This window comes from Euprymna scolopes, chromosome 40, assembly GCF_053919585.1.
Source record: "Euprymna scolopes isolate OS-2025 chromosome 40, ASM5391958v1, whole genome shotgun sequence".
NCBI lineage: Eukaryota > Metazoa > Mollusca > Cephalopoda > Sepiida > Sepiolidae > Euprymna > Euprymna scolopes.
The window spans coordinates 56,049,781-56,062,505 of record NC_136521.1 but is presented as its reverse complement, the minus strand read 5'-3'; the positions used below and the strand labels follow the sequence as shown (position 1 = coordinate 56,062,505).

The 12,725-nt window shown below is 30.4% G+C and overlaps 1 protein-coding gene across 2 annotated transcripts in view; it reads right to left on the bottom strand.

The window, feature by feature from the left end:
* LOC145265583 (meiosis inhibitor protein 1-like) overlaps positions 1–11,097 on the bottom strand; it is a 768,286-nt gene extending 757,189 nt beyond the window's left edge. For both annotated transcript variants that reach the window (XM_080121585.1, XM_080121586.1), the window contains exon 1: positions 10,988–11,097. The gene's annotated coding sequence lies outside the window, so the exon portion shown is untranslated. The remainder of the gene's footprint in view (positions 1–10,987) is intronic.
* Positions 11,098–12,725: the final 1,628 nt, after the last annotated feature.

Sequence of the window (12,725 nt, the reverse complement as noted above, 5' to 3'; positions counted from 1 at the left end):
CAAAGCTTCATTACCGAGAACTGCCCGCCTGTAGAACACTGTTCCACTGGCCTGCTTCCTAGATGATTACAATATAGTAGCCTTCAAGTCCAATGTAAACAAGTTCTTGCTTAGCCGTCCTTTTAAATAATCAAAATTCTACTCAACATACACCATTAATGATTATTACACTGCCATTAACCTTTATCCTCGGATGGCCGTCAAGTCTTAATAAATAGGAATATATTCCTGAGTAATTCAAAATGGTTGCTTTGTTTTGTTCATGCTAAGCATAAGATACTTTATGAAGATTTATATAAAAAATTTTTTTTTTTGTAATTTAAATAGATTAGAGGATAGGGGTAGATTTTCCGTTTTCATGGCAAATGTAATGGTTTTTATCATAATCATCATCATTGTCAAGAATGAATTTTGTTTTCAAAATTAAATATATATTTAATCATTAAAAGAAAAACTTAAAAATAGTTTGGACAAGAAAGCCACCCAGCATTGCCCACTCATAAAATACACTTAAATATGATATTTTGATTAATGTAGACTTCATATTTTTTATTATATTCTATTGAATCCAATATATAGTAATGATTTAAAAGGCAAAAAAAAAAAAAAAAAAAAAAAAAAAAAAGACTAGTGCGCCATCACTGAGAATCGAAACCAAAATGTTTAGCGTATGGTTTACTTTTTCTTTTGATATTAATGCCTGAGCTATGAAGACATGTTTGCTGCAATGCTAAAAATTAAAACATGAACCAATAGCTATTACGTTATGCATGCATATTTGTAATACTGTCATTCGATTTTCATCTGGCAAATTCTATTTTTTCAATTTTTACACTTTTGCACCAATTTCCCAGACTAAAACTCAAATATAATGTTCCGCATAGGTTTTAATATTCTATATATTAAGTTTCATATAGACCAAAAACTGACAGAGTAGTTTGGTAGGCAAATGTTTTTAAACAAATATATATCCATAAGTATATAGAGAAAGTGGTTTATGATTACTATAACCTTTTTAGGCAAATGTAAATCATGTAGAATATCTGCATGAATATAATTACACGTTCAAAGATGATGATTTTATAAGACCCCCCCCCCAAAAAAAAAAAAAAAATCTAGTAGGGAATTCATTAAAACGAATGTTTAAAAGAATATGCAAATTAGCTGGATCTTTTGCAGATGAATGCAATTCCACGGCCCATATATAACAAAGGTTTTTCTTTTTAAATAAATAGAAAAAAGGGCTTTTAATATATCAATACACACACACAAAAAATTATAGGAGTATAGATTTATTTATTTAGATAAAGAGAATATATACATAATATAGAGAGAGAGAGAGAAAAGAAGAGAGACAGAGAGAGAGAGACAGAGAGAGAGAGAGAAACAGAGAGAGAGAGAGAAACAGAGAGAGAGAGAGAAACAGAGAGAGAGAGCAAGAGAGAGCAAGAGAAACAGAGAGAAGAGAAACAAAGAGAAAAGAGAAACAGAGAGAAGAGAGATAAAAAACAGAGAAACAGAAAGAAAAGGAGAAAGAGAGAAAGAAAAGCAAAAAAAAAAAAAGAAAAAGATTTATAAAAATCCACTGAAAACTATTTTCACAGTTAATTGGAATGCAAAATTATAGGAATATATACCAAATTTATCATCATCATAAAAAGAAGTTGGTAAAGCATTGCTTAAAGCTTTGCTTACAGACAAGAATTGCCTAATGTGCATACTGATAAAACCAAACAAACTTTAAACATAATCTCATTAATAAGATTAGGAACAAAATTGAATAAATAACCTACAATTACTTAATGTATTTATTCTGTCCGATGATGTTTAAATAGTTGATGAAAATTAACCGCATAGTTCTTGAATGCTCAGAGATATAAAGCCTAAGAGAACAGTTAATTTATTTATCTGAACAAAAATAAAATAAATTGAACTGAATTTCTATTAAAAAATAAGCCGAGCATGTGGAGTGAAAATTTTACTTTCACCATGACTAATGTTTGCGCAAAATTTTTTTTTAAATCCAAGGCGTGGTTATTGAGAAAAGTGCAAACAAATGAATGGATAAACTATTTGATGACCTCTAGTTATTCAGGAAAATACATTCTGGCAAAAATTTACTTTCACCATGACTAATGTTTGTGTAAAATTTTAAAAAATCCAAGGTATAGTTATTGAGAAAAGTGCAATTCCAGGATGGTAAAATTTTCAAAACAGTTTTGCACCACTTTTATGTCGCCTTACCAATATTAAAACCAAGATATAAAAATGCTAATCTTTATTCTAATTTTGATCAAAACTCATTACATGATTTTGATTCTAGAAAATGTCTAAAATTAAAGGCTTAAGCTTAAGGAGTCTTAAATTAAGGGAATCTTGCATAATTGGTGTCTAATGAATATGGATAAAATTTAATGCAAATCTGGAAAATATTAATTTTCAAGTGGGAAGTTGTGTCCCTAAGAAAGAAGATATTTGAAGTTTTTAGATTAGAGATTCAGGAACACTTCCATTGTCTTCCGTGGAGAATTTGATATAGTATACTCTCAGATTTTAGGTAGATTCTTTTTAGTAAAAAAATAATTATATATATATATATATATATATATATATATATATATATAACATGCACACATTTGTTTTTCATGTAAATAGTCGAAGAGTAATGTTTTTAGCAGGATAGACAATCTATACTCCGATAAATTTTTTTTTTTTGTGTGTATTGATATTAATATTAAAATCCCCCCCCTTTTTTTCTATTTATTTGAAAAGAAAATACAACTTCGTTATATATGGGTTGTGGAATTGCGTTCATCTGCAAAAGATTTAGCTAATTTGTATATTCTTTTAAATATTCGTTTTAATTCCCTATTAGTTTTTTTTTGTTTTCTTATAGGATGATCATTTTTAGTGAACTATTATGTGTAATTATATTCATGCAGATATTCTATATGATTTATACTTGCGTAATATTTGTATTAAAAAGGTTACAAATCACTTTATATATATATTTATGTATGCGTGTATACATTTGTTTAAAAAATTTTACCTACCAACCCCCTCTGTCAGGTTTTGGTCTACAGACATGAAACTTAATATATAGGGTATTCGAACCCATGCAAAACTTTATATTTGGGTTTTAGCAGGGGAAAATCGGTGCAAAATTGTGAAAATTCAAAAAATTAAATTTTGCTGACATTATGAATATGCATGCGTAATGTAATAGCTATTGGTTCATGTTTTAATTTTTAGCTTTGCAGCAAACATGCCCTCATAGCTCAGGCATTAAGGTCACAGGAAAAAGTAAATTGAAATCTAAACGTTTTGGTTTTGATTCTTGGTGGTGGTGCATGACTCTTTTTTTTTGGGGGGGGGCGGTTCAATATAATAATATGAAATCTGCATTAATCAAAACATCATATTTAAGCATATTTTACGACCGGGCAATGCGAAGCGGCCAGCTAGTCCAACCTATATTTAAGTTTTTCTTTCAATAATTAAGTATATACTTAATTTTGAAAACAAAATTTATTCTTGATGATAAAAACCATTACATTTGCCATGAAAACGGAAAATCTACCCCATCCTCTAATCTATTTAATACCTCAGAATTTCAACTATATTAAAATACAAAAAATAAAATAACATCTGTATAATGTACCTACCTGTGACAAAACAAAAAAAAAAACATTCCAAAAAATGACAAATTGATCAAGTTTTTTATTTAATAAAAAATATATTTTAAGTAATTAATGGGAATTTGTAGGCATTACAACATAACTTGCAAGTTTTTAGAGTTATCTCCCTTGTTTTTTTAGATTTTTTTTTTTTTTTTGAAAATGAGAGGCAAGTTTATTTTCTTATTTAAAAAAAAAAAACTACTGGATCAATTTTTGTGATTTTTGGAATATGATAGTTTTGTTTCATCACATGTATATTATACAGATTTTTATTTACTTTTGTTTTTTTAATATAGGGAAACTGTGGACAAGAACCAAATAAGTAAGTTCATGCTCTTCAGATTCTGTTAAGTTTTTAACATTAAAGCTTTTAACACTAACCATTCTTAAATTATCGTACCTATAGTCTGCTACACAGGTAAACGTTGCTTGTAATTTATGGCAACCAACACAAATACCATTCTGACAGGGGTGTTGGCACTATTAATATTATCTACTGTATTAGAGATTGAATCTCTTTGTCTATGTAGTTTATTTTAAGAAATATGCACAGGTCTAAGACAAGCCTTCTTTATTAACAATGGATTGCTTAAGTTTCCCAAATATAGAGTTTGGGCTGGTGAATCTCTGTCCAATTTGAAAGTTCTTGATAAATTGCAGAAACGTATCTGTAATTTGATTGGCCTCTACCCTTTGTTCTTCTCTGCAACCTCTCTCTCATAGACGTGATGTTGCTAGTCTCAGTCTTTTCTATGAATACTATTATGGCAGGTGTTCTTCAAAATTGCCTGATCTGTTCCAAACTTCATTTGTTCTAGCTCATTTCACACATTAGTCTATCAATTTGCTGTTTTGATACCTTATTGTAATACAGCTTCCGGTACTTGTACAGTTTAATCAAGACATTAAAAAATGAAAATATCGAAAAAAAAAAAAAAAAAAAAAAAAATCACTTAATTTGATTGTATATATTTTTTTTTACAGCGGAAAAACACATTTTTATGACAGCGCGTTGAAAGTAGCCATCTTTGAATTTTTTTAACGTCATGGGGAGATAACTCAGTTTAAAGAGCCGACACTCTCTTTAATTCTAGCTTTTCTTCTTAAAAATCAAACCTTTTGCTCAGTATCATAACAAATTGTTTTTTTGCTGTAAAAAAAAAAAAAAAAAAAAAAAAATACTTGATTAAATTAAGTGAATATTGTTTTTCTGAGATCTTCATTCCATAATGGATATGTACAATATCACTTCTTTTTTTTTTTTAATGTCTTGATTAAACTGTACAAGTACCCAGCTTCCAATTGCAGGCTTGTGGAACTCTTCCTGTTGACTGTTTTCCTCCTACCTATAACCATGTTTTTTTTTTTTTTTCAATACTAAAGTCAGACTTTTCCTGTCTTCTCAATAATCATCTTTCATTTATGCTAGCTCCTTACATCCAAGTAGCTTAACGCCTTGTCTGGAGCGATAAAAGAAAGCAAAAAAGAATTGAATAAATAACAAGTACAGAAATAAGAATGGCTTTATCTTATAGAGTGAGATTTTCTCCTATACTTATATAATGAGTAGAATAGGTTAATAAAGCCTATGTAAACCAAAAAATTTTTTTTTCAAATACTTTCATCATTTATTTGTAGCATCTATTGGTTTATGTTCTAAAGAAATAAAAATTATTTCCAATCGATTTTAATATTTAATCACATTCGATATTTGTTTTTTTTTATTAGTGAAACTTACACGGAGTAGAAGAGTTTACCCTTTTGCAGGAAGTGCTTCAACTCCAAATCAGATTCACTGTGCACCACATTTGAAAAGAATGCCCAACTCGATTTGTATGAAACTATTTTTGTTTTGTTTTTCAGTTTCACCTTTTTTGGACAATTAATAAACTTGTGTATAAAATCAGCATGACTCAAAAGGAGCTGTCAGTTTCAAGGTAATATTGTTAAATATTAGTGTGGGTAAGTTGGCTAGTGGATATTAACTAGTGTTGTATAGTGGGTCCATATTGGCGTTCATATATCGGGTACATTTTAAAGAGAGACAGGGATGTATAACGGGTACATGTAATACAGGATTGACGATGAGGGAGAGAGGAGACATTTATATTACAGTTCTGTGGATTCTTATATATTAGTGAGGAGAGAGGGTGATCAGTTCTTTTAACACAGGAGAGGACAATCATTACTTTGGATGGAGGAGGGGGACACATTACTTGGAAGGGGGTTATACAAAGTTCATATTAAGATGATTAACACATTACCTTCAATTGTTGAATGACGACACTGAGAAAAAAAATTTACAAAAAATTGATGATGTTCTTTACTTCATTTCACCGGTCGAAATGATGATGAGATCAGGAATTCAAATTCGGGATCTACATAGTTTAATGTTCTTTCCTTTGCTTCCAAAGAACCCTGACTCCAACTCTCTCTCTGACTAGCAGACTCAACTGTTCTGCCTCCTCTGCTCGACTGCCGATTCTGTCTTTTCTAATCTGCTAATCCTAGCTCCTATTATTGAGAATTCCCTTTTTGCTATGACGTCAGATGTGTGGTTTCAAACGTGACCAGCTCACATGGCTCAGCACATGTTCTCCAAAACACATATCTGCAACAAAGAATTCTCACTGACCTACTTTCTAGCCTATTTTTTCAATATATTTTTAATTTGTATTGCTCATTCTTTTTTAGCTGACATTTTTAATTCAGTTTTCATAAAAGAATGAACAATCAAATTCTTTTTACAATACAAACAATATCTAACTATTTCCAAAACAATAGCTAAATTCTAACATTCTAATTTCTGAATCTATTCTGAACCTTGCTTACAAGGTTCGAGTCTCGGCTTATCCTAATCTCATTTTCCACTTATCTTATGTTTTTCTTATTTACAGGAAAGGGGACAGCCCTTTTTCCTGTAACAACGATATCCGGGACCAATTTCTTAATTGGATGCCTAAAATACTAGTAATGAAAAATATGAGAAAGAAGAGACAGTTTTAATTAGAGGAGCTTCTCACTTTTATGCATACCACTAGGGCCATGCTTCTGTTCAGTCTCAAAGGACAAAGAATACCCCTTAGGGGCAGTAGCACGTGTAACTGTGAGACAAGGTTGGCGCAATCCCTAATCACACCTCTCCTGAATTGGCACTGTTTGAGTCCAGTGGCAAGGAGAAGACCAGGACGACTGGAAACAATGCCGAGATAAGCGGAGAGCACATACAGCACCTGAAAATCCCAAATGGTCACCCATTTAGTACTGACCAGGTTCATCATTGCTTAACTTCGGTGATCCAGCGGGAACTAGTGTGTCAATGTGATTATGCCTTACGCCACTAGTTAGATTGCAATTATTTAGTTTTCCATGGCCTTCTAGAGATCTAGCACCAATTAACCTTTCTATTTTTTCTTAAGTTTCTGATTAGTGATTAGGCACACAATGTCTAACCTATTTTTTTTAATTCAGTTTTCATAAAAGAACGAACAATTAAATTATTTTTACAAAACAAACAATAGCTAAACTCTAACATTCCATTTTCTGAATCTATTCTGAACCTTGCTTATAAGGTTTGAGTCTCGGCTTATCCTAGAAGGAAAACAGTTAGCAGGAAAAGAGTTCCACAACTTTACAGTACTTGAAAAGAAGCTACTGGAATAGGAACTCTTTTCCTGCTCACTGTTTTCCTTCTACCTAGAAAACTTGGTCTTTTCAAGACGAACATCAATATACATTTTCTGTCTGCAATAATCATCTTTCATTCTTGTTAGCACCTTACATCAAGTGGCTTTATGCCTTGTCTCTAGCGATTTCCATTTTAAAAAAGGAAAAAAAAAAAAAAAAAAAAACTTCAGAAGTACAAAAAAAACCCCAAAAAACAATAACAATTATTGCCCACATAGATTTAACATAAAAGACACCCTTTCTGTCATTTTCGAGATAGTATAGCATGGTAGGGCAGTTAATTTATTTTTGTTCGTTATGCTTTTATTTTTTTTTGTGTGTGTGGACAGGGGGAGTAGGTGATTACCTGTATTTTTAGTGAAAGCCATTCACGACTTTGCCACCTTCAAAGTCTAAGTTCGGGCGGCAATATGAATACAATATTTGGTACTTGTACAGTTTAATCAACACATTAAAAAATGAAAACATTTACGTTTTATTGCTTGTTTATTTTCAAACATTTCGTTTTGTTGCTCGTTTATTTTCAAACATTTACGTTTTTTTTTTTTTTTTTTTGCAAGCATAAACTAAATGTTTTTGCTATATTTTTCTTTTAAACATATTTATGGGTACAACCGTTTTTCCGCGAGTATTTTTTACGCTCTTATAATAAAAAAAAAAAAATCAATGTTTTTTCTTTTATCTTTTTTTACGGAAATTTTTCTGCACTTATTTTACCTTTTCCGCAAGTATTTATATATATATATTTGAAAAAGGATATTGTAAAACCTACTATTAAAAAATAGCGCGGTACAATAAGTGCATAAGCAAACTTATCAAAAAGAAAAATATTTAAAAAATATTTAGTTTATGCTTGCAAAAAAAAAAAAAAAAAACGTAAAAAAAAACAACAAAAAAACCCCCGTAAATGTTTGAAAATAAACAAGCAACAAAACATAAATGTTTGGAAAAATAAAACTTAAATATGTTTGCACCCCCCCCCAAAAAAAAACATGTTTAAAATTAAAATATAACAAAAACATTTATTTTTATTTCAAGGGTGCCATTATATACATTTTGTGCTTCCGTAACTGGGTGGACAGACAGTAACGCCACCTATAGCCAAACGGAGGAAACATGCTCACTCTTTCTTCACGATTATCAAATAAATTATTAGGTGGAAGCACATAATTGTTACAAAACACCCTCCTATTCCCATGTTAAGAATGGCTTTCAAAATAATATTATTTCAGCATGGTAACAAAAATACATAAGTACCGAACGTTTTGTAATTTTAAATGATAATTTGATGATAATTTTTTTTTACTTGGTTTCCACCTGAACATTTTCCTTTGAAATGTCGACTTCTATGGGTTTTTGACTATGCTGAAAACGAATATCGCATTTAAATTTTCCGCAAATACGTAGTTTTTCGAATATTAAACAATATAATTTTTTATGATAAAAATGGTGGCCACAGTTTTTCACCAAAAATATGCGTATACTTAAACGTATAATAAAATGCATTTGAGAACAATATTTGGTAACAGTGTAGATTGGCCTTGCTTTGTTTACAAAGCCATTTGACGGAAATGACGTCAGACATTTTTATCTACGGATGGCCAAAACCGTATAGAATGAACCTTATTTTTTTTTTTTTTATATAAGTTTTATTCAAGCAGTCTTTATTTGAACTTAATGGACTGTTTTTATTTGTTTGTTTGTTTTTTGTATTTATTAACTGTTTTATTCAAACAAAAATAGAACTTTTATAATGAAATATATATTATGGACTGTTTTTCAACCATGGAAATTTTAAAATTAAAGTTTTATTTAAAAAAAAAAAAAAAAAAAGACGAGGTGTTTTTTCTTTTCGAGATATTTTTTTTTCACCACTTTGAAGTTTTTTTCAACAATGAAATGATAAAACTTTTCGTTAAATATATTTTTAAAAAATATAAAACATCTATAAAGTCTATTTTTTATGTCCGTAAAAGTTTGTTGAAAAGTTCAAATAAAGTTTATAATTGAAAAAAAAACAAAAAAACTTTTTTTTTTTAAATAAAATTAACCTTAATTTTAAAATTTCGATGTTTGAAAAACAGTCCATAATATATATGCCATTATTAAAGTTCTATTTTTGTTTGATAAAAAGAATAAAACAGTTAATAAATACAAAACAAAACAGTCCATTAAGTTCAAATAAAGACTGTTTGAATAAAACTTATAAAAAAAAAAAGGTTCATTCTATACGGTTTTGGCCATCCGTAGATAAATCCGTCAAATGGCGATTTATATACTGTACACATAGATTCGAAAAAGTTGTCAAAAAACAAATATATAACAGATAAATGTACTCAAAGGCAAGATAAGTTACTTTTCTACCAAACTGGATATAATTTTCGTGTTTTTATTCAATGTAACATGTTTATTCAGCTCGAAAAATGGTAAATTTGGGAAAAGGTGTTATAAATAATAAACTAGACAAAATACTATTAAAAAAAAACACCGAATATATGTCAACTTATGTCACGGTAACATATATTGAGCGAATTTCTAAGATTATTTGGTCTAGTTTATTATTTATAACACCTTTTCCCAAACTTACCGTGTTAAAGAGAGAGTCAGGCGCCATCTTTAATTTTCCAATACATCCGTAAACACTATGTTTTTCGAGCTGAATATACATGTTACATTGAATAAAAACACAAAAATATATCCAATTTGGTAGAAAAGTAACTTATCTTGCCTTTGATAACATTTATTTGTTATATATTTGTTTTTTGACAACTTACAGCAATACAAACCCGAAATGAGTTCCTTTTATGTGATAAAGGGATCGTGATTATTTTTCCACCTAACCTACAGACCTGCCCCAAGGTTTAAGTACAAAATAGGTGCAAAACAACACCCTCTTCATGTTAAGAATGGCTTTCTAAATAACATTATTTCAGCACGGGTGCACTACTGCACTGTCAGTGCACTTATTGATCCGTGCTGCAGCTGCACTGCTTCGTGCTTCACTGACTGTACTAGTTCCATTATTTTAATAAGGAAAATTAAAAAAAGGACTAACCTAATTTGAAAAAAGACTAAATTCGCGAAATTTGGCCTAAAAACATTTTGTTTTTCATTTCTTTATAATCTGGTAGACTAGTGTCCATTCGATAATAATCCGCTGAAAAAAATTGAAAAAAAAAAACAGAACATTTTATTTTTCTAACGAATGGCTTTGTAAACAAAGTGCAACTCTTAACGAAAGCCATCCTCAGTCAATTTCACAACGAAACGTATTATATCCGACCAAAATCAAAATGAAATATATTTTACCAACAGTTATAATAAAAATTGCATGAGAAAATATGGTAAATTTTTACGACCTGCCCCAGCGTAGTATAAACACCCCCAACCACACATGTTAAGAACGGCTTTCGGAATAAACACCTCCCAACCTCGAAAGCCATTCTCAACATAGGGAGGTTGGGGGGGGGGTATTCCGAAAGCCATTCTTAACATGGGATGGTTGGAGGTGTTTATACTACGCTGGGGCAGGTCGTAAGAAAATACCAAAAATATTTCACGAAATTGTTGTCATTTAAAGAAAAAAATAACTTTAAATAACATTTTTTTAGTTTAATTACCTGAATTTTTAGTGACTGTATTCAAGTTTTCAAAGTCGTCTGATTCTTTGATCTTTGAAAATCAAATGTCGTCTGGATTTTAAAAAAAAACTAAAGAGTTCCAACTTTTTTTCCAAATTTCTTCCTTTTTTTTTTTTTTTTATATAAAATCTAATTTATTGAAACTGTGTTCAAATTTATTTTATATAATTTATGTATTACTTAATCTAATTAAAAAAACAAAAAAAAACAATAACATTATTTTTACAGTTGAGAGATTTCGTATCTGTGTTTCTCGCCTAAACGTGAATTGGATAAATACACATTGTGTCATTTTTTTTTTTAATTTTTTTTTTTTTTTACTATTAATCTAATATTTATTGGAATCCAAAACAAAATCGGGGAAACTAAGACGAATTAAAAAAATAAATAAATAAATAAACATTAGTTTATCCCCGATTTACTTAACTCCCTCGAGTGCAAAGTTAAACACAAGGTTGTGTTAGAAAAAAACGGTGAAAAAAATGGTACTTGTCCAGTTTACGACCGATTATCAGGCTCTTTATTTCGTCGGGCCAAGATCAAAGTGTAGTATCTGTTCCGGCAGATACTGCAAGCAAAGACCATATGTGTGGGCAACCTCACATATAAGACCCTGGTCAATGTAGGGGCAACCCTTCATACCAATTGTCACTATCCAACTCCCCTACTCCCAGGGGAGTTGGTCCCCATTTCTCCTTCACTCCTCACATTAAAAATCGGCCCTGTGCTTAATTTGCTCGGTGGGGGAGCAAATACATACCTTTTCAGCAAGTTACGTAACAATCGGAAGATGGCGAAGACTCAAACCAACGTCCCTCTTGTCCATATAAAATGGGCTGTCTAAATAATGCATTTTTAATATCAAATTATGTTCACATGTAGAATTAGTAATTAAATACACTTAACAAATATAAAAGTTTACACTATTTTCCCAGCAAAAAATACTCTTTTTTAATTGCACGTGTCCAAATGTAAAAGTATTTTTTTATATATATACTAGCAGTTCAGTCTGGCTTTGCTCGGGCCCTATGTACTGTTCATAAGCTGCCCTGCGTGTGAATAAACTTTATGTAAGATTTCAAATGTTTAAACCAAAATTTTTCTGAATAATTTCGTAGAAACGGCAGAGGTCAAGTTTTTTTTAACTTTGACTCCAATTTTGACCCCTTAACATTTATTATTTTGGTCTTAAATCAAAACACAAAGTTTTACCTATGTCCACGTTACCTACATCTAAAGTTTCAAGTCTTTAGACTCAAAATTGGCGGAGGAATTTGGTAGAATCTACAAAGGTAAACTTTTTCAACTTTGACCTTTTGACAGTCAAATTTTCGCCCCAAAACTGACTAAAAGTTTGCCGCATGTGTGAATGCCCGTTATGTATAAATTTCAAATGTTTACACCAAAAATTGGCTGAGTAGTTTGCTAGACACCGCAAAGGTCAACTGCTTTAACTTTGACCCCGTGGTATCTCAAATTTTCTACCCAAGCCATTTAAAAAGCTTTGCGTATCTCTGAATACGTTTTATGTAAAATTTCAAATGTTTACACCAAAAATTGGCTGAGTAATTTGGTAGAGATTGCAGATGTCAAATTTTTTTTAACTTTGACCCCAATTTTGATCCCTTAACATTAATATTTTGGGCTCAAATCAAATGAAAAAGTTTGACCCATGTTCAAGTAACCTAGATTTAAAATTTCAAGTGTTTAGACCCAA